We start from the raw sequence: 26,897 nt of genomic DNA, 5'->3' as shown, positions 1-26,897 counted from the left end.
CTTCCTCCTTGTCCAGTCGATTCAACTGCTGATAAAACCTATTAAAACCAAAGACTATGTTCGTATGAAATTATTTCAATAAACAAGAGCAGAGTGGCGCAGCGGAAGCGTGCTGGGCCCATAACCCAGAGGTCGATGGATCGAAACCATCCTCTGCTAAAGTAATCCTTTTTACACTGCTATGTCTCCCTTTCCTTCTGAACATGAACTCACCTACTGCTGAAAGTGACTTGCTTTGGCTTTTGAAGTTGATAATATGACAGAATTGACCCAAGAGCTAAAGCCATGAACTTGGCTGATAGTTTAGTGGTCTTTTGATCTTGAGTCAAGCTCTATACTCCCAGAGGGTATGTGTTTGAAGTTTCGAATGTTCTTCCATGTGTTTCTTCGATTTGATTGTCCAATTGTCGTCAAAGTGGACTTTTCATTCAGACGACTCAGAATTGTTTGGGTAAAATCAGATTTAATGGTAGTGTGGCCGAGTGGTCTAAGGCGCTGGATTTAGGCTCCAGTCTCTCAGGAGGCGTGGGTTCAAATCCCACCACTGCCAATCAACTGCTATTTGCTTGTATGTGTTGGCTACTTGTAGTACTTTCTACTGTAAGATCTGTTGTTGTTGAAAACTGCAAGAGCCAGCTGAGCTTCGTAGCATGTGCAATGTCCATACAGGAGGTGATTTTCTATTCCTTCAGTCTGGTTTTCAAACAAGGTAACACAGGGCGCCTTCCCATTGAGTCACATTTGCCTGTATTTTTCGCTGAGTCCACTTGATTTAACTGCTAAGCCAACCCATTGAAACAATGGACTGTGTTCATATGAAACTGTTTCATTGTAAAACAGCAGAGTGGCGCAGCGGAAGCGTGCTGGGCCCATAACCCAGAGGTCGATGGATCGAAACCATCCTCTGCTAAAGGAATCCTTTATCAACTCCCATGTTATCTGTTATGTTCCTCTTGTCCTTGCCTTCTAAACATTAACTCATCTCCTGCTGAAAGTGACTTGCTTTTGAAGTTGAAAATGTGACAGAATTGACCCAAGAGCTGAAGCCCTGAACTTGGCTGATATTTTTGTGGGCTTTGATCTCGAGTAAAGCTCTATACTCCCACAGGATATGTGTTTGAAGTTTCTAATGTTCTTCCATCTGTGTCTTCGTTAAGATTGTCCAATTGTCGCCAAAGTGTCATTTACATCTAACCCCCTCCGGTTTGTTTGGGTAAAATCTAGTTCCCAACGGTAGTGTGGCCGAGTGGTCAAAGGCGCTGGATTAAGGCTCCAGTCTCTCAGGAGGCGTGGGTTCAAATCCCACCACTGCCAATAGACTGTCAGTTGAATGTATTGGCTACGTGCAGCTTATCTACTAGTTGTAGAAAACTGCAACAGCCAGCTGAGCTTTGTAGCATATGGGGTGTACAGGAGGTAATTTTCTTTTTCTCCTGTCTGGTTTTCAAACGAGGTAAGAGTTAAGATGTGCACCTTCAGATTGGGGCACATAACTTCACATTTACCAATAACTTCCTCCTTGTCCAGTCGATTCAACTGCTGATAAAACCTATTAAAACCAAAGACTATGTCCGTATGAAATTATTTCAATAAACAAGAGCAGAGTGGCGCAGCGGAAGCGTGCTGGGCCCATAACCCAGAGGTCGATGGATCGAAACCATCCTCTGCTAAAGGAATCCTTTATCAACTCCCATGTTATCTGTTATGTTCCCCTTGTCCTTGCCTTCTAAACATTAACTCATCTCCTGCTGAAAGTGACTTGCTTTTGAAGTTGAAAATGTGACAGAATTGACCCAAGAGCTGAAGCCCTGAACTTGGCTGATATTTTTGTGGGCTTTGATCTCGAGTAAAGCTCTAAACTCCCACAGGATATGTGTTTGAAGTTTCTAATGTTCTTCCATCTGTGTCTTCGTTAAGATTGTCCAATTGTCGCCAAAGTGTCATTTACATCTAACCCCCTCCGGTTTGTTTGGGTAAAATCTGTTTCCCAACGGTAGTGTGGCCGAGTGGTCAAAGGCGCTGGATTAAGGCTCCAGTCTGTCAGGAGGCGTGGGTTCAAATCCCACCACTGCCAATAGACTGTCAGTTGAATGTATTGGCTACGTGCAGCTTATCTACTATAAGAGGATCTCTTGTTGTTCAAAACTGCAACAGCCACCTGAGCTTTGTAGCATATGGGATACCACATGAGGTGTACAGGAGGTAATTTTCTTTTTCTCCTGTCTGGTTTTCAAACAAGGTAAGAGTTAAGATGTGCACCTTGAGATTGGGGCACATAACTTCACATTTACCAATAACTTCCTCCTTGTCCAGTCGATTCAACTGCTGATAAAACCTATTAAAACCAAAGACTATGTTCATATGAAATTATTTCAATAAACAAGAGCAGAGTGGCGCAGCGGAAGCGTGCTGGGCCCATAACCCAGAGGTCGATGGATCGAAACCATCCTCTGCTAAAGTAATCCTTTTTACACTGCTATGTCTCCCTTTCCTTCTGAACATGAACTCACCTACTGCTGAAAGTGACTTGCTTTGGCTTTTGAAGTTGATAATATGACAGAATTGACCCAAGAGCTAAAGCCCTGAACTTGGCTGATAGTTTAGTGGTCTTTTGATCTTGAGTCAAGCTCTATACTCCCAGAGGGTATGTGTTTGAAGTTTCGAATGTTCTTCCATGTGTTTCTTCGATTTGATTGTCCAATTGTCGTCAAAGTGGACTTTTCATTCAGACGACTCAGAATTGTTTGGGTAAAATCAGATTTAATGGTAGTGTGGCCGAGTGGTCTAAGGCGCTGGATTTAGGCTCCAGTCTCTCAGGAGGCGTGGGTTCAAATCCCACCACTGCCAATCAACTGCTATTTGCTTGTATGTGTTGGCTACTTGTAGTACTTTCTACTGTAAGATCTGTTGTTGTTGAAAACTGCAAGAGCCAGCTGAGCTTCGTAGCATGTGCAATGTCCATACAGGAGGTGATTTTCTATTCCTTCAGTCTGGTTTTCAAACAAGGTAACACAGGGCGCCTTCCCATTGAGTCACATTTGCCTGTATTTTTCGCTGAGTCCACTTGATTTAACTGCTAAGCCAACCCATTGAAACAATGGACTGTGTTCATATGAAACTGTTTCATTGTAAAACAGCAGAGTGGCGCAGCGGAAGCGTGCTGGGCCCATAACCCAGAGGTCGATGGATCGAAACCATCCTCTGCTAAAGGAATCCTTTATCAACTCCCATGTTATCTGTTATGTTCCCCTTGTCCTTGCCTTCTAAACATTAACTCATCTCCTGCTGAAAGTGACTTGCTTTTGAAGTTGAAAATGTGACAGAATTGACCCAAGAGCTGAAGCCCTGAACTTGGCTGATATTTTTGTGGTCTTTGATCTCGAGTAAAGCTCTATACTCCCACAGGATATGTGTTTGAAGTTTCTAATGTTCTTCCATGTGTGTCTTCGTTAAGATTGTCCAATTGTCGCCAAAGTGTCATTTACATCTAACCCCCTCCGGTTTGTTTTGGTAAAATCTAGTTCCCAACGGTAGTGTGGCCGAGTGGTCAAAGGCGCTGGATTAAGGCTCCAGTCTGTCAGGAGGCGTGGGTTCAAATCCCACCACTGCCAATAGACTGTCAGTTGAATGTATTGGCTACGTGCAGCTTATCTACTATAAGAGGATCTCTTGTTGTTCAAAACTGCAACAGCCACCTGAGCTTTGTAGCATATGGGATATCACATGAGGTGTACAGGAGGTAATTTTCTTTTTCTCCTGTCTGGTTTTCAAACAAGGTAAGAGTTAAGATGTTCACCTTCAGATTGGGGCACATAACTCCACATTTACCAATAACTTGCTCCTTGTCCAGTCGATTCAACTGCTGATAAAACCTATTAAAACCAAAGACTATGTCCGTATGAAATTATTTCAATAAACAAGAGCAGAGTGGCGCAGCGGAAGCGTGCTGGGCCCATAACCCAGAGGTCGATGGATCGAAACCATCCTCTGCTAAAGGAATCCTTTATCAACTCCCATGTTATCTGTTATGTTCCCCTTGTCCTTGCCTTTTAAACATTAACTCATCTCCTGCTGAAAGTGACTTGCTTTTGAAGTTGAAAATGTGACAGAATTGACCCAAGAGCTGAAGCCCTGAACTTGGCTGACATTTTTGTGGTCTTTGATCTCGAGTAAAGCTCTATACTCCCACAGGATATGTGTTTGAAGTTTCTAATAATCTTCCATGTGTGTCTTCGTTAAGATTGTCCAATTGTCGCCAAAGTGTCATTTACATCTAACCCCCTCCGGTTTGTTTGGGTAAAATCTAGTTCCCAACGGTAGTGTGGCCGAGTGGTCAAAGGCGCTGGATTAAGGCTCCAGTCTCTCAGGAGGCGTGGGTTCAAATCCCACCACTGCCAATAGACTGTCAGTTGAATGTATTGGCTACGTGCAGCTTATCTACTATAAGAGGATCTCTTGTTGTTCAAAACTGCAACAGCCACCTGAGCTTTGTAGCATATGGGATATCACATGAGGTGTACAGGAGGTAATTTTCTTTTTCTCCTGTCTGGTTTTCAAACAAGGTAAGAGTTAAGATGTGCACCTTCAGATTGGGGCACATAACTTCACATTTACCAATAACTTCCTCCTTGTCCAGTCGATTCAACTGCTGATAAAACCTATTAAAACCAAAGACTATGTTCGTATGAAATTATTTCAATAAACAAGAGCAGAGTGGCGCAGCGGAAGCGTGCTGGGCCCATAACCCAGAGGTCGATGGATCGAAACAATCCTCTGCTAAAGTAATCCTTTTTACACTGCTATGTCTCCCTTTCCTTCTGAACATGAACTCACCTACTGCTGAAAGTGACTTGCTTTGGCTTTTGAAGTTGATAATATGACAGAATTGACCCAAGAGCTAAAGCCATGAACTTGGCTGATAGTTTAGTGGTCTTTTGATCTTGAGTCAAGCTCTATACTCCCAGAGGGTATGTGTTTGAAGTTTCGAATGTTCTTCCATGTGTTTCTTCGATTTGATTGTCCAATTGTCGTCAAAGTGGACTTTTCATTCAGACGACTCAGAATTGTTTGGGTAAAATCACAATTAATGGTAGTGTGGCCGAGTGGTCTAAGGCGCTGGATTTAGGCTCCAGTCTCTCAGGAGGCGTGGGTTCAAATCCCACCACTGCCAATCAACTGCTATTTGCTTGTATGTGTTGGCTACTTGTAGTACTTTCTACTGTAAGATCTGTTGTTGTTGAAAACTGCAAGAGCCAGCTGAGCTTCGTAGCATGTGCAATGTCCATACAGGAGGTGATTTTCTATTCCTTCAGTCTGGTTTTCAAACAAGGTAACACAGGGCGCCTTCCCATTGAGTCACATTTGCCTGTATTTTTCGCTGAGTCCACTTGATTTAACTGCTAAGCCAACCCATTGAAACAATGGACTGTGTTCATATGAAACTGTTTCATTGTAAAACAGCAGAGTGGCGCAGCGGAAGCGTGCTGGGCCCATAACCCAGAGGTCGATGGATCGAAACCATCCTCTGCTAAAGGAATCCTTTATCAACTCCCATGTTATCTGTTATGTTCCTCTTGTCCTTGCCTTCTAAACATTAACTCATCTCCTGCTGAAAGTGACTTGCTTTTGAAGTTGAAAATGTGACAGAATTGACCCAAGAGCTGAAGCCCTGAACTTGGCTGATATTTTTGTGGGCTTTGATCTCGAGTAAAGCTCTATACTCCCACAGGATATGTGTTTGAAGTTTCTAATGTTCTTCCATCTGTGTCTTCGTTAAGATTGTCCAATTGTCGCCAAAGTGTCATTTACATCTAACCCCCTCCGGTTTGTTTGGGTAAAATCTATTTCCCAACGCTAGTGTGGCCGAGTGGTCAAAGGCGCTGGATTAAGGCTCCAGTCTCTCAGGAGGCGTGGGTTCAAATCCCACCACTGCCAATAGACTGTCAGTTGAATGTATTGGCTACGTGCAGCTTATCTACTATAAGAGGATCTCTTGTTGTTCAAAACTGCAACAGCCAGCTGAGCTTTGTAGCATATGGGATATCACATGAGGTGTACAGGAGGTAATTTTCTTTTTCTCCTGTCTGGTTTTCAAACGAGGTAAGAGTTAAGATGTGCACCTTCAGATTGGGGCACATAACTTCACATTTACCAATAACTTCCTCCTTGTCCAGTCGATTCAACTGCTGATAAAACCTATTAAAACCAAAGACTATGTCCGTATGAAATTATTTCAATAAACAAGAGCAGAGTGGCGCAGCGGAAGCGTGCTGGGCCCATAACCCAGAGGTCGATGGATCGAAACCATCCTCTGCTAAAGGAATCCTTTTTATACTGCTATGTCTCCCTTTCCTTCTGAACATGAACTCACCTACTGCTGAAAGTGACTTGCTTTGGCTTTTGAAGTTGATAATATGACAGAATTGACCCAAGAGCTAAAGCCCGGAACTTGGCTGATAGTTTAGTGGTCTTTTGATCTTGAGTCAAGCTCTATACTCCCACAGGGTATGTGTTTGAAGTTTCGAATGTTCTTCCATGTGTTTCTTCGATTTGATTGTCCAATTGTCGTCAAAGTGGACTTTTCATTCAAACGACTCAGAATTGTTTGGGTAAAATCACAATTAATGGTAGTATGGATTTAGGCTCCAGTCTCTCAGGAGGCGTGGGTTCAAATCCCACCACTGCCAATCGACTGCTATTTGCATGTATGTGTTGGCTACTTGTAGTACTTTCTACTGTAAGATCTGTTGTTGTTGAAAACTGCAAGAGCCAGCTGAGCTTCGTAGCATGTGCAATGTCCATACAGGAGGTGATTTTCTATTCCTTCAGTCTGGTTTTCAAACAAGGTAACACAGGGCGCCTTCCCATTGAGTCACATTTGCCTGTATTTTTCGCTGAGTCCACTTGATTTAACTGCTAAGCCAACCCATTGAAACAATGGACTGTGTTCATATGAAACTGTTTCATTGTGAAAGAGCAGAGTGGCGCAGCGGAAGCGTGCTGGGCCCATAACCCAGAGGTCGATGGATCGAAACCATCTTCTGCTAAAGGAATCCTTTATCAACTCCCATGTTATCTGTTATGTTTCCCTTGTCCTTGCCTTCTAAACATTAACTCATCTCCTGCTGAAAGTGACTTCCTTTTGAAGTTGAAAATGTGACAGAATTGACCCAAGAGCTGAAGCCCTGAACTTGGCTGACATTTTTGTGGTCTTTGATCTCGAGTAAAGCTCTATACTCCCACAGGATATGTGTTTGAAGTTTCTAATGTTCTTCCATGTGTGTCTTCGTTAAGATTGTCCAATTGTCGCCAAAGTGTCATTTACATCTAACCCCCTCCGGTTTACTTGGGTAAAATCTTGTTCCCAACGGTAGTGTGGCCGAGTGGTCAAAGGCGCTGGATTAAGGCTCCAGTCTCTCAGGAGGCGTGGGTTCAAATCCCACCACTGCCAATAGACTGTCAGTTGAATGTATTGGCTACGTGCAGCTTATCTACTAGTTGTAGAAAACTGCAACAGCCAGCTGAGCTTTGTAGCATATGGGGTGTACAGGGGGTAATTTTCTTTTTCTCCTGTCTGGTTTTCAAACGAGGTAAGAGTTAAGATGTGCACCTTCAGATTGGGGCACATAACTTCACATTTACCAATAACTTCCTCCTTGTCCAGTCGATTCAACTGCTGATAAAACCTATTAAAACCAAAGACTATGTCCGTATGAAATTATTTCAATAAACAAGAGCAGAGTGGCGCAGCGGAAGCGTGCTGGGCCCATAACCCAGAGGTCGATGGATCGAAACCATCCTCTGCTAAAGGAATCCTTTATCAACTCCCATGTTATCTGTTATGTTCCCCTTGTCCTTGCCTTCTAAACATTAACTCATCTCCTGCTGAAAGTGACTTGCTTTTGAAGTTGAAAATGTGACAGAATTGACCCAAGAGCTGAAGCCCTGAACTTGGCTGATATTTTTGTGGGCTTTGATCTCGAGTAAAGCTCTATACTCCCACAGGATATGTGTTTGAAGTTTCTAATGTTCTTCCATCTGTGTCTTCGTTAAGATTGTCCAATTGTCGCCAAAGTGTCATTTACATCTAACCCCCTCCGGTTTGTTTGGGTAAAATCTGTTTCCCAACGGTAGTGTGGCCGAGTGGTCAAAGGCGCTGGATTAAGGCTCCAGTCTGTCAGGAGGCGTGGGTTCAAATCCCACCACTGCCAATAGACTGTCAGTTGAATGTATTGGCTACGTGCAGCTTATCTACTATAAGAGGATCTCTTGTTGTTCAAAACTGCAACAGCCACCTGAGCTTTGTAGCATATGGGATACCACATGAGGTGTACAGGAGGTAATTTTCTTTTTCTCCTGTCTGGTTTTCAAACAAGGTAAGAGTTAAGATGTGCACCTTGAGATTGGGGCACATAACTTCACATTTACCAATAACTTCCTCCTTGTCCAGTCGATTCAACTGCTGATAAAACCTATTAAAACCAAAGACTATGTTCATATGAAATTATTTCAATAAACAAGAGCAGAGTGGCGCAGCGGAAGCGTGCTGGGCCCATAACCCAGAGGTCGATGGATCGAAACCATCCTCTGCTAAAGTAATCCTTTTTACACTGCTATGTCTCCCTTTCCTTCTGAACATGAACTCACCTACTGCTGAAAGTGACTTGCTTTGGCTTTTGAAGTTGATAATATGACAGAATTGACCCAAGAGCTAAAGCCCTGAACTTGGCTGATAGTTTAGTGGTCTTTTGATCTTGAGTCAAGCTCTATACTCCCAGAGGGTATGTGTTTGAAGTTTCGAATGTTCTTCCATGTGTTTCTTCGATTTGATTGTCCAATTGTCGTCAAAGTGGACTTTTCATTCAGACGACTCAGAATTGTTTGGGTAAAATCAGATTTAATGGTAGTGTGGCCGAGTGGTCTAAGGCGCTGGATTTAGGCTCCAGTCTCTCAGGAGGCGTGGGTTCAAATCCCACCACTGCCAATCAACTGCTATTTGCTTGTATGTGTTGGCTACTTGTAGTACTTTCTACTGTAAGATCTGTTGTTGTTGAAAACTGCAAGAGCCAGCTGAGCTTCGTAGCATGTGCAATGTCCATACAGGAGGTGATTTTCTATTCCTTCAGTCTGGTTTTCAAACAAGGTAACACAGGGCGCCTTCCCATTGAGTCACATTTGCCTGTATTTTTCGCTGAGTCCACTTGATTTAACTGCTAAGCCAACCCATTGAAACAATGGACTGTGTTCATATGAAACTGTTTCATTGTAAAACAGCAGAGTGGCGCAGCGGAAGCGTGCTGGGCCCATAACCCAGAGGTCGATGGATCGAAACCATCCTCTGCTAAAGGAATCCTTTATCAACTCCCATGTTATCTGTTATGTTCCCCTTGTCCTTGCCTTCTAAACATTAACTCATCTCCTGCTGAAAGTGACTTGCTTTTGAAGTTGAAAATGTGACAGAATTGACCCAAGAGCTGAAGCCCTGAACTTGGCTGATATTTTTGTGGGCTTTGATCTCGAGTAAAGCTCTATACTCCCACAGGATATGTGTTTGAAGTTTCTAATGTTCTTCCATGTGTGTCTTCGTTAAGATTGTCCAATTGTCGCCAAAGTGTCATTTACATCTAACCCCCTCCGGTTTGTTTTGGTAAAATCTAGTTCCCAACGGTAGTGTGGCCGAGTGGTCAAAGGCGCTGGATTAAGGCTCCAGTCTGTCAGGAGGCGTGGGTTCAAATCCCACCACTGCCAATAGACTGTCAGTTGAATGTATTGGCTACGTGCAGCTTATCTACTATAAGAGGATCGCTTGTTGTTCAAAACTGCAACAGCCACCTGAGCTTTGTAGCATATGGGATATCACATGAGGTGTACAGGAGGTAATTTTCTTTTTCTCCTGTCTGGTTTTCAAACAAGGTAAGAGTTAAGATGTGCACCTTCAGATTGGGGCACATAACTCCACATTTACCAATAACTTGCTCCTTGTCCAGTCGATTCAACTGCTGATAAAACCTATTAAAACCAAAGACTATGTCCGTATGAAATTATTTCAATAAACAAGAGCAGAGTGGCGCAGCGGAAGCGTGCTGGGCCCATAACCCAGAGGTCGATGGATCGAAACCATCCTCTGCTAAAGGAATCCTTTATCAACTCCCATGTTATCTGTTATGTTCCCCTTGTCCTTGCCTTCTAAACATTAACTCATCTCCTGCTGAAAGTGACTTGCTTTTGAAGTTGAAAATGTGACAGAATTGACCCAAGAGCTGAAGCCCTGAACTTGGCTGATATTTTTGTGGGCTTTGATCTCGAGTAAAGCTCTATACTCCCACAGGATATGTGTTTGAAGTTTCTAATGTTCTTCCATGTGTGTCTTCGTTAAGATTGTCCAATTGTCGCCAAAGTGTCATTTACATCTAACCCCCTCCGGTTTGTTTTGGTAAAATCTAGTTCCCAACGGTAGTGTGGCCGAGTGGTCAAAGGCGCTGGATTAAGGCTCCAGTCTGTCAGGAGGCGTGGGTTCAAATCCCACCACTGCCAATAGACTGTCAGTTGAATGTATTGGCTACGTGCAGCTTATCTACTATAAGAGGATCGCTTGTTGTTCAAAACTGCAACAGCCACCTGAGCTTTGTAGCATATGGGATATCACATGAGGTGTACAGGAGGTAATTTTCTTTTTCTCCTGTCTGGTTTTCAAACAAGGTAAGAGTTAAGATGTGCACCTTCAGATTGGGGCACATAACTCCACATTTACCAATAACTTGCTCCTTGTCCAGTCGATTCAACTGCTGATAAAACCTATTAAAACCAAAGACTATGTCCGTATGAAATTATTTCAATAAACAAGAGCAGAGTGGCGCAGCGGAAGCGTGCTGGGCCCATAACCCAGAGGTCGATGGATCGAAACCATGCTCTGCTAAAGGAATCCTTTATCAACTCCCATGTTATCTGTTATGTTCCCCTTGTCCTTGCCTTTTAAACATTAACTCATCTCCTGCTGAAAGTGACTTGCTTTTGAAGTTGAAAATGTGACAGAATTGACCCAAGAGCTGAAGCCCTGAACTTGGCTGATATTTTTGTGGGCTTTGATCTCGAGTAAAGCTCTATACTCCCACAGGATATGTGTTTGAAGTTTCTAATGTTCTTCCATCTGTGTCTTCGTTAAGATTGTCCAATTGTCGCCAAAGTGTCATTTACATCTAACCCCCTCCGGTTTGTTTGGGTAAAATCTGTTTCCCAACGGTAGTGTGGCCGAGTGGTCAAAGGCGCTGGATTAAGGCTCCAGTCTGTCAGGAGGCGTGGGTTCAAATCCCACCACTGCCAATAGACTGTCAGTTGAATGTATTGGCTACGTGCAGCTTATCTACTATAAGAGGATCTCTTGTTGTTCAAAACTGCAACAGCCACCTGAGCTTTGTAGCATATGGGATACCACATGAGGTGTACAGGAGGTAATTTTCTTTTTCTCCTGTCTGGTTTTCAAACAAGGTAAGAGTTAAGATGTGCACCTTGAGATTGGGGCACATAACTTCACATTTACCAATAACTTCCTCCTTGTCCAGTCGATTCAACTGCTGATAAAACCTATTAAAACCAAAGACTATGTTCATATGAAATTATTTCAATAAACAAGAGCAGAGTGGCGCAGCGGAAGCGTGCTGGGCCCATAACCCAGAGGTCGATGGATCGAAACCATCCTCTGCTAAAGTAATCCTTTTTACACTGCTATGTCTCCCTTTCCTTCTGAACATGAACTCACCTACTGCTGAAAGTGACTTGCTTTGGCTTTTGAAGTTGATAATATGACAGAATTGACCCAAGAGCTAAAGCCCTGAACTTGGCTGATAGTTTAGTGGTCTTTTGATCTTGAGTCAAGCTCTATACTCCCAGAGGGTATGTGTTTGAAGTTTCGAATGTTCTTCCATGTGTTTCTTCGATTTGATTGTCCAATTGTCGTCAAAGTGGACTTTTCATTCAGACGACTCAGAATTGTTTGGGTAAAATCAGATTTAATGGTAGTGTGGCCGAGTGGTCTAAGGCGCTGGATTTAGGCTCCAGTCTCTCAGGAGGCGTGGGTTCAAATCCCACCACTGCCAATCAACTGCTATTTGCTTGTATGTGTTGGCTACTTGTAGTACTTTCTACTGTAAGATCTGTTGTTGTTGAAAACTGCAAGAGCCAGCTGAGCTTCGTAGCATGTGCAACGTCCATACAGGAGGTGATTTTCTATTCCTTCAGTCTGGTTTTCAAACAAGGTAACACAGGGCGCCTTCCCATTGAGTCACATTTGCCTGTATTTTTCGCTGAGTCCACTTGATTTAACTGCTAAGCCAACCCATTGAAACAATGGACTGTGTTCATATGAAACTGTTTCATTGTAAAACAGCAGAGTGGCGCAGCGGAAGCGTGCTGGGCCCATAACCCAGAGGTCGATGGATCGAAACCATCCTCTGCTAAAGGAATCCTTTATCAACTCCCATGTTATCTGTTATGTTCCCCTTGTCCTTGCCTTCTAAACATTAACTCATCTCCTGCTGAAAGTGACTTGCTTTTGAAGTTGAAAATGTGACAGAATTGACCCAAGAGCTGAAGCCCTGAACTTGGCTGATATTTTTGTGGTCTTTGATCTCGAGTAAAGCTCTATACTCCCACAGGATATGTGTTTGAAGTTTCTAATGTTCTTCCATGTGTGTCTTCGTTAAGATTGTCCAATTGTCGCCAAAGTGTCATTTACATCTAACCCCCTCCGGTTTGTTTTGGTAAAATCTAGTTCCCAACGGTAGTGTGGCCGAGTGGTCAAAGGCGCTGGATTAAGGCTCCAGTCTGTCAGGAGGCGTGGGTTCAAATCCCACCACTGCCAATAGACTGTCAGTTGAATGTATTGGCTACGTGCAGCTTATCTACTATAAGAGGATCTCTTGTTGTTCAAAACTGCAACAGCCACCTGAGCTTTGTAGCATATGGGATATCACATGAGGTGTACAGGAGGTAATTTTCTTTTTCTCCTGTCTGGTTTTCAAACAAGGTAAGAGTTAAGATGTGCACCTTCAGATTGGGGCACATAACTCCACATTTACCAATAACTTGCTCCTTGTCCAGTCGATTCAACTGCTGATAAAACCTATTAAAACCAAAGACTATGTCCGTATGAAATTATTTCAATAAACAAGAGCAGAGTGGCGCAGCGGAAGCGTGCTGGGCCCATAACCCAGAGGTCGATGGATCGAAACCATCCTCTGCTAAAGGAATCCTTTATCAACTCCCATGTTATCTGTTATGTTCCCCTTGTCCTTGCCTTCTAAACATTAACTCATCTCCTGCTGAAAGTGACTTGCTTTTGAAGTTGAAAATGTGACAGAATTGACCCAAGAGCTGAAGCCCTGAACTTGGCTGACATTTTTGTGGTCTTTGATCTCGAGTAAAGCTCTATACTCCCACAGGATATGTGTTTGAAGTTTCTAATAATCTTCCATGTGTGTCTTCGTTAAGATTGTCCAATTGTCGCCAAAGTGTCATTTACATCTAACCCCCTCCGGTTTGTTTGGGTAAAATCTAGTTCCCAACGGTAGTGTGGCCGAGTGGTCAAAGGCGCTGGATTAAGGCTCCAGTCTCTCAGGAGGCGTGGGTTCAAATCCCACCACTGCCAATAGACTGTCAGTTGAATGTATTGGCTACGTGCAGCTTATCTACTATAAGAGGATCTCTTGTTGTTCAAAACTGCAACAGCCACCTGAGCTTTGTAGCATATGGGATATCACATGAGGTGTACAGGAGGTAATTTTCTTTTTCTCCTGTCTGGTTTTCAAACAAGGTAAGAGTTAAGATGTGCACCTTCAGATTGGGGCACATAACTTCACATTTACCAATAACTTCCTCCTTGTCCAGTCGATTCAACTGCTGATAAAACCTATTAAAACCAAAGACTATGTTCGTATGAAATTATTTCAATAAACAAGAGCAGAGTGGCGCAGCGGAAGCGTGCTGGGCCCATAACCCAGAGGTCGATGGATCGAAACCATCCTCTGCTAAAGTAATCCTTTTTACACTGCTATGTCTCCCTTTCCTTCTGAACATGAACTCACCTACTGCTGAAAGTGACTTGCTTTGGCTTTTGAAGTTGATAATATGACAGAATTGACCCAAGAGCTAAAGCCATGAACTTGGCTGATAGTTTAGTGGTCTTTTGATCTTGAGTCAAGCTCTATACTCCCAGAGGGTATGTGTTTGAAGTTTCGAATGTTCTTCCATGTGTTTCTTCGATTTGATTGTCCAATTGTCGTCAAAGTGGACTTTTCATTCAGACGACTCAGAATTGTTTGGGTAAAATCAGATTTAATGGTAGTGTGGCCGAGTGGTCTAAGGCGCTGGATTTAGGCTCCAGTCTCTCAGGAGGCGTGGGTTCAAATCCCACCACTGCCAATCAACTGCTATTTGCTTGTATGTGTTGGCTACTTGTAGTACTTTCTACTGTAAGATCTGTTGTTGTTGAAAACTGCAAGAGCCAGCTGAGCTTCGTAGCATGTGCAATGTCCATACAGGAGGTGATTTTCTATTCCTTCAGTCTGGTTTTCAAACAAGGTAACACAGGGCGCCTTCCCATTGAGTCACATTTGCCTGTATTTTTCGCTGAGTCCACTTGATTTAACTGCTAAGCCAACCCATTGAAACAATGGACTGTGTTCATATGAAACTGTTTCATTGTAAAACAGCAGAGTGGCGCAGCGGAAGCGTGCTGGGCCCATAACCCAGAGGTCGATGGATCGAAACCATCCTCTGCTAAAGGAATCCTTTATCAACTCCCATGTTATCTGTTATGTTCCTCTTGTCCTTGCCTTCTAAACATTAACTCATCTCCTGCTGAAAGTGACTTGCTTTTGAAGTTGAAAATGTGACAGAATTGACCCAAGAGCTGAAGCCCTGAACTTGGCTGATATTTTTGTGGGCTTTGATCTCGAGTAAAGCTCTATACTCCCACAGGATATGTGTTTGAAGTTTCTAATGTTCTTCCATCTGTGTCTTTGTTAAGATTGTCCAATTGTCGCCAAAGTGTCATTTACATCTAACCCCCTCCGGTTTGTTTGGGTAAAATCTAGTTCCCAACGGTAGTGTGGCCGAGTGGTCAAAGGCGCTGGATTAAGGCTCCAGTCTCTCAGGAGGCGTGGGTTCAAATCCCACCACTGCCAATAGACTGTCAGTTGAATGTATTGGCTACGTGCAGCTTATCTACTATAAGAGGATCTCTTGTTGTTCAAAACTGCAACAGCCAGCTGAGCTTTGTAGCATATGGGATATCACATGAGGTGTACAGGAGGTAATTTTCTTTTTCTCCTGTCTGGTTTTCAAACGAGGTAAGAGTTAAGATGTGCACCTTCAGATTGGGGCACATAACTCCACATTTACCAATAACTTCCTCCTTGTCCAGTCGATTCAACTGCTGATAAAACCTATTAAAACCAAAGACTATGTCCGTATGAAATTATTTCAATAAACAAGAGCAGAGTGGCGCAGCGGAAGCGTGCTGGGCCCATAACCCAGAGGTCGATGGATCGAAACCATCCTCTGCTAAAGGAATCCTTTATCAACTCCCATGGTATCTGTTATGTTCCTCTTGTCCTTGCCTTCTAAACATTAACTCATCTCCTGCTGAAAGTGACTTGCTTTTGAAGTTGAAAATGTGACAGAATTGACCCAAGAGCTGAAGCCCTGAACTTGGCTGATATTTTTGTGGGCTTTGATCTCGAGTAAAGCTCTATACTCCCACAGGATATGTGTTTGAAGTTTCTAATGTTCTTCCATCTGTGTCTTCGTTAAGATTGTCCAATTGTCGCCAAAGTGTCATTTACATCTAACCCCCTCCGGTTTGTTTTGGTAAAATCTAGTTCCCAACGGTAGTGTGGCCGAGTGGTCAAAGGCGCTGGATTAAGGCTCCAGTCTGTCAGGAGGCGTGGGTTCAAATCCCACCACTGCCAATAGACTGTCAGTTGAATGTATTGGCTACGTGCAGCTTATCTACTATAAGAGGATCGCTTGTTGTTCAAAACTGCAACAGCCACCTGAGCTTTGTAGCATATGGGATATCACATGAGGTGTACAGGAGGTAATTTTCTTTTTCTCCTGTCTGGTTTTCAAACAAGGTAAGAGTTAAGATGTGCACCTTCAGATTGGGGCACATAACTCCACATTTACCAATAACTTGCTCCTTGTCCAGTCGATTCAACTGCTGATAAAACCTATTAAAACCAAAGACTATGTCCGTATGAAATTATTTCAATAAACAAGAGCAGAGTGGCGCAGCGGAAGCGTGCTGGGCCCATAACCCAGAGGTCGCTGGATCGAAACCATCCTCTGCTAAAGGAATCCTTTATCAACTCCCATGTTATCTGTTATGTTCCCCTTGTCCTTGCCTTTTAAACATTAACTCATCTCCTGCTGAAAGTGACTTGCTTTTGAAGTTGAAAATGTGACAGAATTGACCCAAGAGCTGAAGCCCTGAACTTGGCTGACATTTTTGTGGTCTTTGATCTCGAGTAAAGCTCTATACTCCCACAGGATATGTGTTTGAAGTTTCTAATAATCTTCCATGTGTGTCTTCGTTAAGATTGTCCAATTGTCGCCAAAGTGTCATTTACATCTAACCCCCTCCGGTTTGTTTGGGTAAAATCTAGTTCCCAACGGTAGTGTGGCCGAGTGGTCAAAGGCGCTGGATTAAGGCTCCAGTCTCTCAGGAGGCGTGGGTTCAAATCCCACCACTGCCAATAGACTGTCAGTTGAATGTATTGGCTACGTGCAGCTAATCTACTATAAGAGGATCTCTTGTTGTTCAAAACTGCAACAGCCACCTGAGCTTTGTAGCATATGGGATATCACATGAGGTGTACAGGAGGTAATTTTCTTTTTCTCCTGTCTGGTTTTCAAACAAGGTAAGAGTTAAGATGTGCACCTTCAGATTGGGGCACATAACTTCACATTTACCAATAACTTCCTCCTTGTCCAGTCGATTCAACTGCTGATAAAACCTATTAAAACCAAAGACTATGTTCGTATGAAATTATTTCAATAAACAAGAGCAGAGTGGCGCAGCGGAAGCGTGCTGGGCCCATAACCCAGAGGTCGATGGATCGAAACCATCCTCTGCTAAAGTAATCCTTTTTACACTGCTATGTCTCCCTTTCCTTCTGAACATGAACTCACCTACTGCTGAAAGTGACTTGCTTTGGCTTTTGAAGTTGATAATATGACAGAATTGACCCAAGAGCTAAAGCCATGAACTTGGCTGATAGTTTAGTGGTCTTTTGATCTTGAGTCAAGCTCTATACTCCCAGAGGGTATGTGTTTGAAGTTTCGAATGTTCTTCCATGTGTTTCTTCGATTTGATTGTCCAATTGTCGTCAAAGTGGACTTTTCATTCAGACGACTCAGAATTGTTTGGGTAAAATCAGATTTAATGGTAGTGTGGCCGAGTGGTCTAAGGCGCTGGATTTAGGCTCCAGTCTCTCAGGAGGCGTGGGTTCAAATCCCACCACTGCCAATCAACTGCTATTTGCTTGTATGTGTTGGCTACTTGTAGTACTTTCTACTGTAAGATCTGTTGTTGTTGAAAACTGCAAGAGCCAGCTGAGCTTCGTAGCATGTGCAATGTCCATACAGGAGGTGATTTTCTATTCCTTCAGTCTGGTTTTCAAACAAGGTAACACAGGGCGCCTTCCCATTGAGTCACATTTGCCTGTATTTTTCGCTGAGTCCACTTGATTTAACTGCTAAGCCAACCCATTGAAACAATGGACTGTGTTCATATGAAACTGTTTCATTGTAAAACAGCAGAGTGGCGCAGCGGAAGCGTGCTGGGCCCATAACCCAGAGGTCGATGGATCGAAACCATCCTCTGCTAAAGGAATCCTTTATCAACTCCCATGTTATCTGTTATGTTCCTCTTGTCCTTGCCTTCTAAACATTAACTCATCTCCTGCTGAAAGTGACTTGCTTTTGAAGTTGAAAATGTGACAGAATTGACCCAAGAGCTGAAGCCCTGAACTTGGCTGATATTTTTGTGGGCTTTGATCTCGAGTAAAGCTCTATACTCCCACAGGATATGTGTTTGAAGTTTCTAATGTTCTTCCATCTGTGTCTTCGTTAAGATTGTCCAATTGTCGCCAAAGTGTCATTTACATCTAACCCCCTCCGGTTTGTTTGGGTAAAATCTAGTTCCCAACGGTAGTGTGGCCGAGTGGTCAAAGGCGCTGGATTAAGGCTCCAGTCTCTCAGGAGGCGTGGGTTCAAATCCCACCACTGCCAATAGACTGTCAGTTGAATGTATTGGCTACGTGCAGCTTATCTACTAGTTGTAGAAAACTGCAACAGCCAGCTGAGCTTTGTAGCATATGGGGTGTACAGGAGGTAATTTTCTTTTTCTCCTGTCTGGTTTTCAAACGAGGTAAGAGTTAAGATGTGCACCTTCAGATTGGGGCACATAACTTCACATTTACCAATAACTTCCTCCTTGTCCAGTCGATTCAACTGCTGATAAAACCTATTAAAACCAAAGACTATGTCCGTATGAAATTATTTCAATAAACAAGAGCAGAGTGGCGCAGCGGAAGCGTGCTGGGCCCATAACCCAGAGGTCGATGGATCGAAACCATCCTCTGCTAAAGGAATCCTTTATCAACTCCCATGTTATCTGTTATGTTCCCCTTGTCCTTGCCTTCTAAACATTAACTCATCTCCTGCTGAAAGTGACTTGCTTTTGAAGTTGAAAATGTGACAGAATTGACCCAAGAGCTGAAGCCCTGAACTTGGCTGATATTTTTGTGGGCTTTGATCTCGAGTAAAGCTCTAAACTCCCACAGGATATGTGTTTGAAGTTTCTAATGTTCTTCCATCTGTGTCTTCGTTAAGATTGTCCAATTGTCGCCAAAGTGTCATTTACATCTAACCCCCTCCGGTTTGTTTGGGTAAAATCTGTTTCCCAACGGTAGTGTGGCCGAGTGGTCAAAGGCGCTGGATTAAGGCTCCAGTCTGTCAGGAGGCGTGGGTTCAAATCCCACCACTGCCAATAGACTGTCAGTTGAATGTATTGGCTACGTGCAGCTTATCTACTATAAGAGGATCTCTTGTTGTTCAAAACTGCAACAGCCACCTGAGCTTTGTAGCATATGGGATACCACATGAGGTGTACAGGAGGTAATTTTCTTTTTCTCCTGTCTGGTTTTCAAACAAGGTAAGAGTTAAGATGTGCACCTTGAGATTGGGGCACATAACTTCACATTTACCAATAACTTCCTCCTTGTCCAGTCGATTCAACTGCTGATAAAACCTATTAAAACCAAAGACTATGTTCATATGAAATTATTTCAATAAACAAGAGCAGAGTGGCGCAGCGGAAGCGTGCTGGGCCCATAACCCAGAGGTCGATGGATCGAAACCATCCTCTGCTAAAGTAATCCTTTTTACACTGCTATGTCTCCCTTTCCTTCTGAACATGAACTCACCTACTGCTGAAAGTGACTTGCTTTGGCTTTTGAAGTTGATAATATGACAGAATTGACCCAAGAGCTAAAGCCCTGAACTTGGCTGATAGTTTAGTGGTCTTTTGATCTTGAGTCAAGCTCTATACTCCCAGAGGGTATGTGTTTGAAGTTTCGAATGTTCTTCCATGTGTTTCTTCGATTTGATTGTCCAATTGTCGTCAAAGTGGACTTTTCATTCAGACGACTCAGAATTGTTTGGGTAAAATCAGATTTAATGGTAGTGTGGCCGAGTGGTCTAAGGCGCTGGATTTAGGCTCCAGTCTCTCAGGAGGCGTGGGTTCAAATCCCACCACTGCCAATCAACTGCTATTTGCTTGTATGTGTTGGCTACTTGTAGTACTTTCTACTGTAAGATCTGTTGTTGTTGAAAACTGCAAGAGCCAGCTGAGCTTCGTAGCATGTGCAATGTCCATACAGGAGGTGATTTTCTATTCCTTCAGTCTGGTTTTCAAACAAGGTAACACAGGGCGCCTTCCCATTGAGTCACATTTGCCTGTATTTTTCGCTGAGTCCACTTGATTTAACTGCTAAGCCAACCCATTGAAACAATGGACTGTGTTCATATGAAACTGTTTCATTGTAAAACAGCAGAGTGGCGCAGCGGAAGCGTGCTGGGCCCATAACCCAGAGGTCGATGGATCGAAACCATCCTCTGCTAAAGGAATCCTTTATCAACTCCCATGTTATCTGTTATGTTCCCCTTGTCCTTGCCTTCTAAACATTAACTCATCTCCTGCTGAAAGTGACTTGCTTTTGAAGTTGAAAATGTGACAGAATTGACCCAAGAGCTGAAGCCCTGAACTTGGCTGATATTTTTGTGGTCTTTGATCTCGAGTAAAGCTCTATACTCCCACAGGATATGTGTTTGAAGTTTCTAATGTTCTTCCATGTGTGTCTTCGTTAAGATTGTCCAATTGTCGCCAAAGTGTCATTTACATCTAACCCCCTCCGGTTTGTTTTGGTAAAATCTAGTTCCCAACGGTAGTGTGGCCGAGTGGTCAAAGGCGCTGGATTAAGGCTCCAGTCTGTCAGGAGGCGTGGGTTCAAATCCCACCACTGCCAATAGACTGTCAGTTGAATGTATTGGCTACGTGCAGCTTATCTACTATAAGAGGATCTCTTGTTGTTCAAAACTGCAACAGCCACCTGAGCTTTGTAGCATATGGGATATCACATGAGGTGTACAGGAGGTAATTTTCTTTTTCTCCTGTCTGGTTTTCAAACAAGGTAAGAGTTAAGATGTTCACCTTCAGATTGGGGCACATAACTCCACATTTACCAATAACTTGCTCCTTGTCCAGTCGATTCAACTGCTGATAAAACCTATTAAAACCAAAGACTATGTCCGTATGAAATTATTTCAATAAACAAGAGCAGAGTGGCGCAGCGGAAGCGTGCTGGGCCCATAACCCAGAGGTCGATGGATCGAAACCATCCTCTGCTAAAGGAATCCTTTATCAACTCCCATGTTATCTGTTATGTTCCCCTTGTCCTTGCCTTTTAAACATTAACTCATCTCCTGCTGAAAGTGACTTGCTTTTGAAGTTGAAAATGTGACAGAATTGACCCAAGAGCTGAAGCCCTGAACTTGGCTGATATTTTTGTGGGCTTTGATCTCGAGTAAAGCTCTATACTCCCACAGGATATGTGTTTGAAGTTTCTAATGTTCTTCCATCTGTGTCTTCGTTAAGATTGTCCAATTGTCGCCAAAGTGTCATTTACATCTAACCCCCTCCGGTTTGTTTGGGTAAAATCTATTTCCCAACGCTAGTGTGGCCGAGTGGTCAAAGGCGCTGGATTAAGGCTCCAGTCTCTCAGGAGGCGTGGGTTCAAATCCCACCACTGCCAATAGACTGTCAGTTGAATGTATTGGCTACGTGCAGCTTATCTACTATAAGAGGATCTCTTGTTGTTCAAAACTGCAACAGCCAGCTGAGCTTTGTAGCATATGGGATATCACATGAGGTGTACAGGAGGTAATTTTCTTTTTCTCCTGTCTGGTTTTCAAACGAGGTAAGAGTTAAGATGTGCACCTTCAGATTGGGGCACATAACTTCACATTTACCAATAACTTCCTCCTTGTCCAGTCGATTCAACTGCTGATAAAACCTATTAAAACCAAAGACTATGTCCGTATGAAATTATTTCAATAAACAAGAGCAGAGTGGCGCAGCGGAAGCGTGCTGGGCCCATAACCCAGAGGTCGATGGATCGAAACCATCCTCTGCTAAAGGAATCCTTTTTATACTGCTATGTCTCCCTTTCCTTCTGAACATGAACTCACCTACTGCTGAAAGTGACTTGCTTTGGCTTTTGAAGTTGATAATATGACAGAATTGACCCAAGAGCTAAAGCCCGGAACTTGGCTGATAGTTTAGTGGTCTTTTGATCTTGAGTCAAGCTCTATACTCCCACAGGGTATGTGTTTGAAGTTTCGAATGTTCTTCCATGTGTTTCTTCGATTTGATTGTCCAATTGTCGTCAAAGTGGACTTTTCATTCAAACGACTCAGAATTGTTTGGGTAAAATCACAATTAATGGTAGTATGGATTTAGGCTCCAGTCTCTCAGGAGGCGTGGGTTCAAATCCCACCACTGCCAATCGACTGCTATTTGCATGTATGTGTTGGCTACTTGTAGTACTTTCTACTGTAAGATCTGTTGTTGTTGAAAACTGCAAGAGCCAGCTGAGCTTCGTAGCATGTGCAATGTCCATACAGGAGGTGATTTTCTATTCCTTCAGTCTGGTTTTCAAACAAGGTAACACAGGGCGCCTTCCCATTGAGTCACATTTGCCTGTATTTTTCGCTGAGTCCACTTGATTTAACTGCTAAGCCAACCCATTGAAACAATGGACTGTGTTCATATGAAACTGTTTCATTGTGAAAGAGCAGAGTGGCGCAGCGGAAGCGTGCTGGGCCCATAACCCAGAGGTCGATGGATCGAAACCATCTTCTGCTAAAGGAATCCTTTATCAACTCCCATGTTATCTGTTATGTTTCCCTTGTCCTTGCCTTCTAAACATTAACTCATCTCCTGCTGAAAGTGACTTCCTTTTGAAGTTGAAAATGTGACAGAATTGACCCAAGAGCTGAAGCCCTGAACTTGGCTGACATTTTTGTGGTCTTTGATCTCGAGTAAAGCTCTATACTCCCACAGGATATGTGTTTGAAGTTTCTAATGTTCTTCCATGTGTGTCTTCGTTAAGATTGTCCAATTGTCGCCAAAGTGTCATTTACATCTAACCCCCTCCGGTTTACTTGGGTAAAATCTTGTTCCCAACGGTAGTGTGGCCGAGTGGTCAAAGGCGCTGGATTAAGGCTCCAGTCTCTCAGGAGGCGTGGGTTCAAATCCCACCACTGCCAATAGACTGTCAGTTGAATGTATTGGCTACGTGCAGCTTATCTACTAGTTGTAGAAAACTGCAACAGCCAGCTGAGCTTTGTAGCATATGGGGTGTACAGGGGGTAATTTTCTTTTTCTCCTGTCTGGTTTTCAAACGAGGTAAGAGTTAAGATGTGCACCTTCAGATTGGGGCACATAACTTCACATTTACCAATAACTTCCTCCTTGTCCAGTCGATTCAACTGCTGATAAAACCTATTAAAACCAAAGACTATGTCCGTATGAAATTATTTCAATAAACAAGAGCAGAGTGGCGCAGCGGAAGCGTGCTGGGCCCATAACCCAGAGGTCGATGGATCGAAACCATCCTCTGCTAAAGGAATCCTTTATCAACTCCCATGTTATCTGTTATGTTCCTCTTGTCCTTGCCTTCTAAACATTAACTCATCTCCTGCTGAAAGTGACTTGCTTTTGAAGTTGAAAATGTGACAGAATTGACCCAAGAGCTGAAGCCCTGAACTTGGCTGATATTTTTGTGGGCTTTGATCTCGAGTAAAGCTCTATACTCCCACAGGATATGTGTTTGAAGTTTCTAATGTTCTTCCATCTGTGTCTTCGTTAAGATTGTCCAATTGTCGCCAAAGTGTCATTTACATCTAACCCCCTCCGGTTTGTTTGGGTAAAATCTATTTCCCAACGCTAGTGTGGCCGAGTGGTCAAAGGCGCTGGATTAAGGCTCCAGTCTCTCAGGAGGCGTGGGTTCAAATCCCACCACTGCCAATAGACTGTCAGTTGAATGTATTGGCTACGTGCAGCTTATCTACTATAAGAGGATCTCTTGTTGTTCAAAACTGCAACAGCCAGCTGAGCTTTGTAGCATATGGGATATCACATGAGGTGTACAGGAGGTAATTTTCTTTTTCTCCTGTCTGGTTTTCAAACGAGGTAAGAGTTAAGATGTGCACCTTCAGATTGGGGCACATAACTTCACATTTACCAATAACTTCCTCCTTGTCCAGTCGATTCAACTGCTGATAAAACCTATTAAAACCAAAGACTATGTCCGTATGAAATTATTTCAATAAACAAGAGCAGAGTGGCGCAGCGGAAGCGTGCTGGGCCCATAACCCAGAGGTCGATGGATCGAAACCATCCTCTGCTAAAGGAATCCTTTTTATACTGCTATGTCTCCCTTTCCTTCTGAACATGAACTCACCTACTGCTGAAAGTGACTTGCTTTGGCTTTTGAAGTTGATAATATGACAGAATTGACCCAAGAGCTAAAGCCCGGAACTTGGCTGATAGTTTAGTGGTCTTTTGATCTTGAGTCAAGCTCTATACTCCCACAGGGTATGTGTTTGAAGTTTCGAATGTTCTTCCATGTGTTTCTTCGATTTGATTGTCCAATTGTCGTCAAAGTGGACTTTTCATTCAAACGACTCAGAATTGTTTGGGTAAAATCACAATTAATGGTAGTATGGATTTAGGCTCCAGTCTCTCAGGAGGCGTGGGTTCAAATCCCACCACTGCCAATCGACTGCTATTTGCATGTATGTGTTGGCTACTTGTAGTACTTTCTACTGTAAGATCTGTTGTTGTTGAAAACTGCAAGAGCCAGCTGAGCTTCGTAGCATGTGCAATGTCCATACAGGAGGTGATTTTCTATTCCTTCAGTCTGGTTTTCAAACAAGGTAACACAGGGCGCCTTCCCATTGAGTCACATTTGCCTGTATTTTTCGCTGAGTCCACTTGATTTAACTGCTAAGCCAACCCATTGAAACAATGGACTGTGTTCATATGAAACTGTTTCATTGTGAAAGAGCAGAGTGGCGCAGCGGAAGCGTGCTGGGCCCATAACCCAGAGGTCGATGGATCGAAACCATCTTCTGCTAAAGGAATCCTTTATCAACTCCCATGTTATCTGTTATGTTTCCCTTGTCCTTGCCTTCTAAACATTAACTCATCTCCTGCTGAAAGTGACTTCCTTTTGAAGTTGAAAATGTGACAGAATTGACCCAAGAGCTGAAGCCCTGAACTTGGCTGACATTTTTGTGGTCTTTGATCTCGAGTAAAGCTCTATACTCCCACAGGATATGTGTTTGAAGTTTCTAATGTTCTTCCATGTGTGTCTTCGTTAAGATTGTCCAATTGTCGCCAAAGTGTCATTTACATCTAACCCCCTCCGGTTTACTTGGGTAAAATCTTGTTCCCAACGGTAGTGTGGCCGAGTGGTCAAAGGCGCTGGATTAAGGCTCCAGTCTCTCAGGAGGCGTGGGTTCAAATCCCACCACTGCCAATAGACTGTCAGTTGAATGTATTGGCTACGTGCAGCTTATCTACTAGTTGTAGAAAACTGCAACAGCCAGCTGAGCTTTGTAGCATATGGGGTGTACAGGGGGTAATTTTCATTTTCTCCTGTCTGGTTTTCAAACGAGGTAAGAGTTAAGATGTGCACCTTCAGATTGGGGCACATAACTTCACATTTACCAATAACTTCCTCCTTGTCCAGTCGATTCAACTGCTGATAAAACCTATTAAAACCAAAGACTATGTCCGTATGAAATTATTTCAATAAACAAGAGCAGAGTGGCGCAGCGGAAGCGTGCTGGGCCCATAACCCAGAGGTCGATGGATCGAAACCATCCTCTGCTAAAGGAATCCTTTATCAACTCCCATGTTATCTGTTATGTTCCCCTTGTCCTTGCCTTTTAAACATTAACTCATCTCCTGCTGAAAGTGACTTGCTTTTGAAGTTGAAAATGTGACAGAATTGACCCAAGAGCTGAAGCCCTGAACTTGGCTGACATTTTTGTGGTCTTTGATCTCGAGTAAAGCTCTATACTCCCACAGGATATGTGTTTGAAGTTTCTAATAATCTTCCATGTGTGTCTTCGTTAAGATTGTCCAATTGTCGCCAAAGTGTCATTTACATCTAACCCCCTCCGGTTTGTTTGGGTAAAATCTAGTTCCCAACGGTAGTGTGGCCGAGTGGTCAAAGGCGCTGGATTAAGGCTCCAGTCTCTCAGGAGGCGTGGGTTCAAATCCCACCACTGCCAATAGACTGTCAGTTGAATGTATTGGCTACGTGCAGCTTATCTACTATAAGAGGATCTCTTGTTGTTCAAAACTGCAACAGCCACCTGAGCTTTGTAGCATATGGGATATCACATGAGGTGTACAGGAGGTAATTTTCTTTTTCTCCTGTCTGGTTTTCAAACAAGGTAAGAGTTAAGATGTGCACCTTCAGATTGGGGCACATAACTTCACATTTACCAATAACTTCCTCCTTGTCCAGTCGATTCAACTGCTGATAAAACCTATTAAAACCAAAGACTATGTTCGTATGAAATTATTTCAATAAACAAGAGCAGAGTGGCGCAGCGGAAGCGTGCTGGGCCCATAACCCAGAGGTCGATGGATCGAAACCATCCTCTGCTAAAGTAATCCTTTTTACACTGCTATGTCTCCCTTTCCTTCTGAACATGAACTCACCTACTGCTGAAAGTGACTTGCTTTGGCTTTTGAAGTTGATAATATGACAGAATTGACCCAAGAGCTAAAGCCCTGAACTTGGCTGATAGTTTAGTGGTCTTTTGATCTTGAGTCAAGCTCTATACTCCCAGAGGGTATGTGTTTGAAGTTTCGAATGTTCTTCCATGTGTTTCTTCGATTTGATTGTCCAATTGTCGTCAAAGTGGACTTTTCATTCAGACGACTCAGAATTGTTTGGGTAAAATCAGATTTAATGGTAGTGTGGCCGAGTGGTCTAAGGCGCTGGATTTAGGCTCCAGTCTCTCAGGAGGCGTGGGTTCAAATCCCACCACTGCCAATCAACTGCTATTTGCTTGTATGTGTTGGCTACTTGTAGTACTTTCTACTGTAAGATCTGTTGTTGTTGAAAACTGCAAGAGCCAGCTGAGCTTCGTAGCATGTGCAATGTCCATACAGGAGGTGATTTTCTATTCCTTCAGTCTGGTTTTCAAACAAGGTAACACAGGGCGCCTTCCCATTGAGTCACATTTGCCTGTAT

The 26,897-nt window shown here is 43.3% G+C and overlaps 19 non-coding genes across 19 annotated transcripts; all 19 read left to right on the top strand.

The window, feature by feature from the left end:
• The first annotated feature begins 468 nt into the window (after positions 1–468).
• Positions 469–550, top strand: trnal-uag (transfer RNA leucine (anticodon UAG)). Its single transcript has one exon. It is a non-coding gene; the product is annotated as a tRNA-Leu (tRNA).
• A 682-nt stretch (positions 551–1,232) lies between these two features.
• trnal-aag (transfer RNA leucine (anticodon AAG)) lies at positions 1,233–1,314 on the top strand. Its single transcript has one exon. It is a non-coding gene; the product is annotated as a tRNA-Leu (tRNA).
• A 1,451-nt stretch (positions 1,315–2,765) lies between these two features.
• trnal-uag (transfer RNA leucine (anticodon UAG)) lies at positions 2,766–2,847 on the top strand. Its single transcript has one exon. It is a non-coding gene; the product is annotated as a tRNA-Leu (tRNA).
• A 1,468-nt stretch (positions 2,848–4,315) lies between these two features.
• On the top strand, positions 4,316–4,397 carry trnal-aag (transfer RNA leucine (anticodon AAG)). Its single transcript has one exon. It is a non-coding gene; the product is annotated as a tRNA-Leu (tRNA).
• A 691-nt stretch (positions 4,398–5,088) lies between these two features.
• trnal-uag (transfer RNA leucine (anticodon UAG)) lies at positions 5,089–5,170 on the top strand. The gene has a single exon. It is a non-coding gene; the product is annotated as a tRNA-Leu (tRNA).
• A 2,198-nt stretch (positions 5,171–7,368) lies between these two features.
• Positions 7,369–7,450, top strand: trnal-aag (transfer RNA leucine (anticodon AAG)). The gene has a single exon. It is a non-coding gene; the product is annotated as a tRNA-Leu (tRNA).
• Positions 7,451–8,901: 1,451 nt separating this feature from the next.
• trnal-uag (transfer RNA leucine (anticodon UAG)) lies at positions 8,902–8,983 on the top strand. The gene has a single exon. It is a non-coding gene; the product is annotated as a tRNA-Leu (tRNA).
• A 3,027-nt stretch (positions 8,984–12,010) lies between these two features.
• trnal-uag (transfer RNA leucine (anticodon UAG)) lies at positions 12,011–12,092 on the top strand. The gene has a single exon. It is a non-coding gene; the product is annotated as a tRNA-Leu (tRNA).
• A 1,468-nt stretch (positions 12,093–13,560) lies between these two features.
• trnal-aag (transfer RNA leucine (anticodon AAG)) lies at positions 13,561–13,642 on the top strand. The gene has a single exon. It is a non-coding gene; the product is annotated as a tRNA-Leu (tRNA).
• Positions 13,643–14,333: 691 nt separating this feature from the next.
• On the top strand, positions 14,334–14,415 carry trnal-uag (transfer RNA leucine (anticodon UAG)). Its single transcript has one exon. It is a non-coding gene; the product is annotated as a tRNA-Leu (tRNA).
• A 682-nt stretch (positions 14,416–15,097) lies between these two features.
• Positions 15,098–15,179, top strand: trnal-aag (transfer RNA leucine (anticodon AAG)). The gene has a single exon. It is a non-coding gene; the product is annotated as a tRNA-Leu (tRNA).
• A 1,490-nt stretch (positions 15,180–16,669) lies between these two features.
• On the top strand, positions 16,670–16,751 carry trnal-aag (transfer RNA leucine (anticodon AAG)). The gene has a single exon. It is a non-coding gene; the product is annotated as a tRNA-Leu (tRNA).
• Positions 16,752–17,442: 691 nt separating this feature from the next.
• Positions 17,443–17,524, top strand: trnal-uag (transfer RNA leucine (anticodon UAG)). The gene has a single exon. It is a non-coding gene; the product is annotated as a tRNA-Leu (tRNA).
• A 682-nt stretch (positions 17,525–18,206) lies between these two features.
• Positions 18,207–18,288, top strand: trnal-aag (transfer RNA leucine (anticodon AAG)). Its single transcript has one exon. It is a non-coding gene; the product is annotated as a tRNA-Leu (tRNA).
• A 1,451-nt stretch (positions 18,289–19,739) lies between these two features.
• Positions 19,740–19,821, top strand: trnal-uag (transfer RNA leucine (anticodon UAG)). Its single transcript has one exon. It is a non-coding gene; the product is annotated as a tRNA-Leu (tRNA).
• A 2,984-nt stretch (positions 19,822–22,805) lies between these two features.
• Positions 22,806–22,887, top strand: trnal-aag (transfer RNA leucine (anticodon AAG)). Its single transcript has one exon. It is a non-coding gene; the product is annotated as a tRNA-Leu (tRNA).
• Positions 22,888–25,081: 2,194 nt separating this feature from the next.
• trnal-aag (transfer RNA leucine (anticodon AAG)) lies at positions 25,082–25,163 on the top strand. Its single transcript has one exon. It is a non-coding gene; the product is annotated as a tRNA-Leu (tRNA).
• A 678-nt stretch (positions 25,164–25,841) lies between these two features.
• On the top strand, positions 25,842–25,923 carry trnal-aag (transfer RNA leucine (anticodon AAG)). Its single transcript has one exon. It is a non-coding gene; the product is annotated as a tRNA-Leu (tRNA).
• Positions 25,924–26,614: 691 nt separating this feature from the next.
• Positions 26,615–26,696, top strand: trnal-uag (transfer RNA leucine (anticodon UAG)). Its single transcript has one exon. It is a non-coding gene; the product is annotated as a tRNA-Leu (tRNA).
• Positions 26,697–26,897: the final 201 nt, after the last annotated feature.

The sequence above is a fragment of the Pleuronectes platessa genome, chromosome 8, assembly GCF_947347685.1.
Source record: "Pleuronectes platessa chromosome 8, fPlePla1.1, whole genome shotgun sequence".
NCBI classification, from domain to species: Eukaryota; Metazoa; Chordata; class Actinopteri; order Pleuronectiformes; family Pleuronectidae; genus Pleuronectes; species Pleuronectes platessa.
This window is presented reverse-complemented; position numbering and strand designations above follow the sequence as displayed.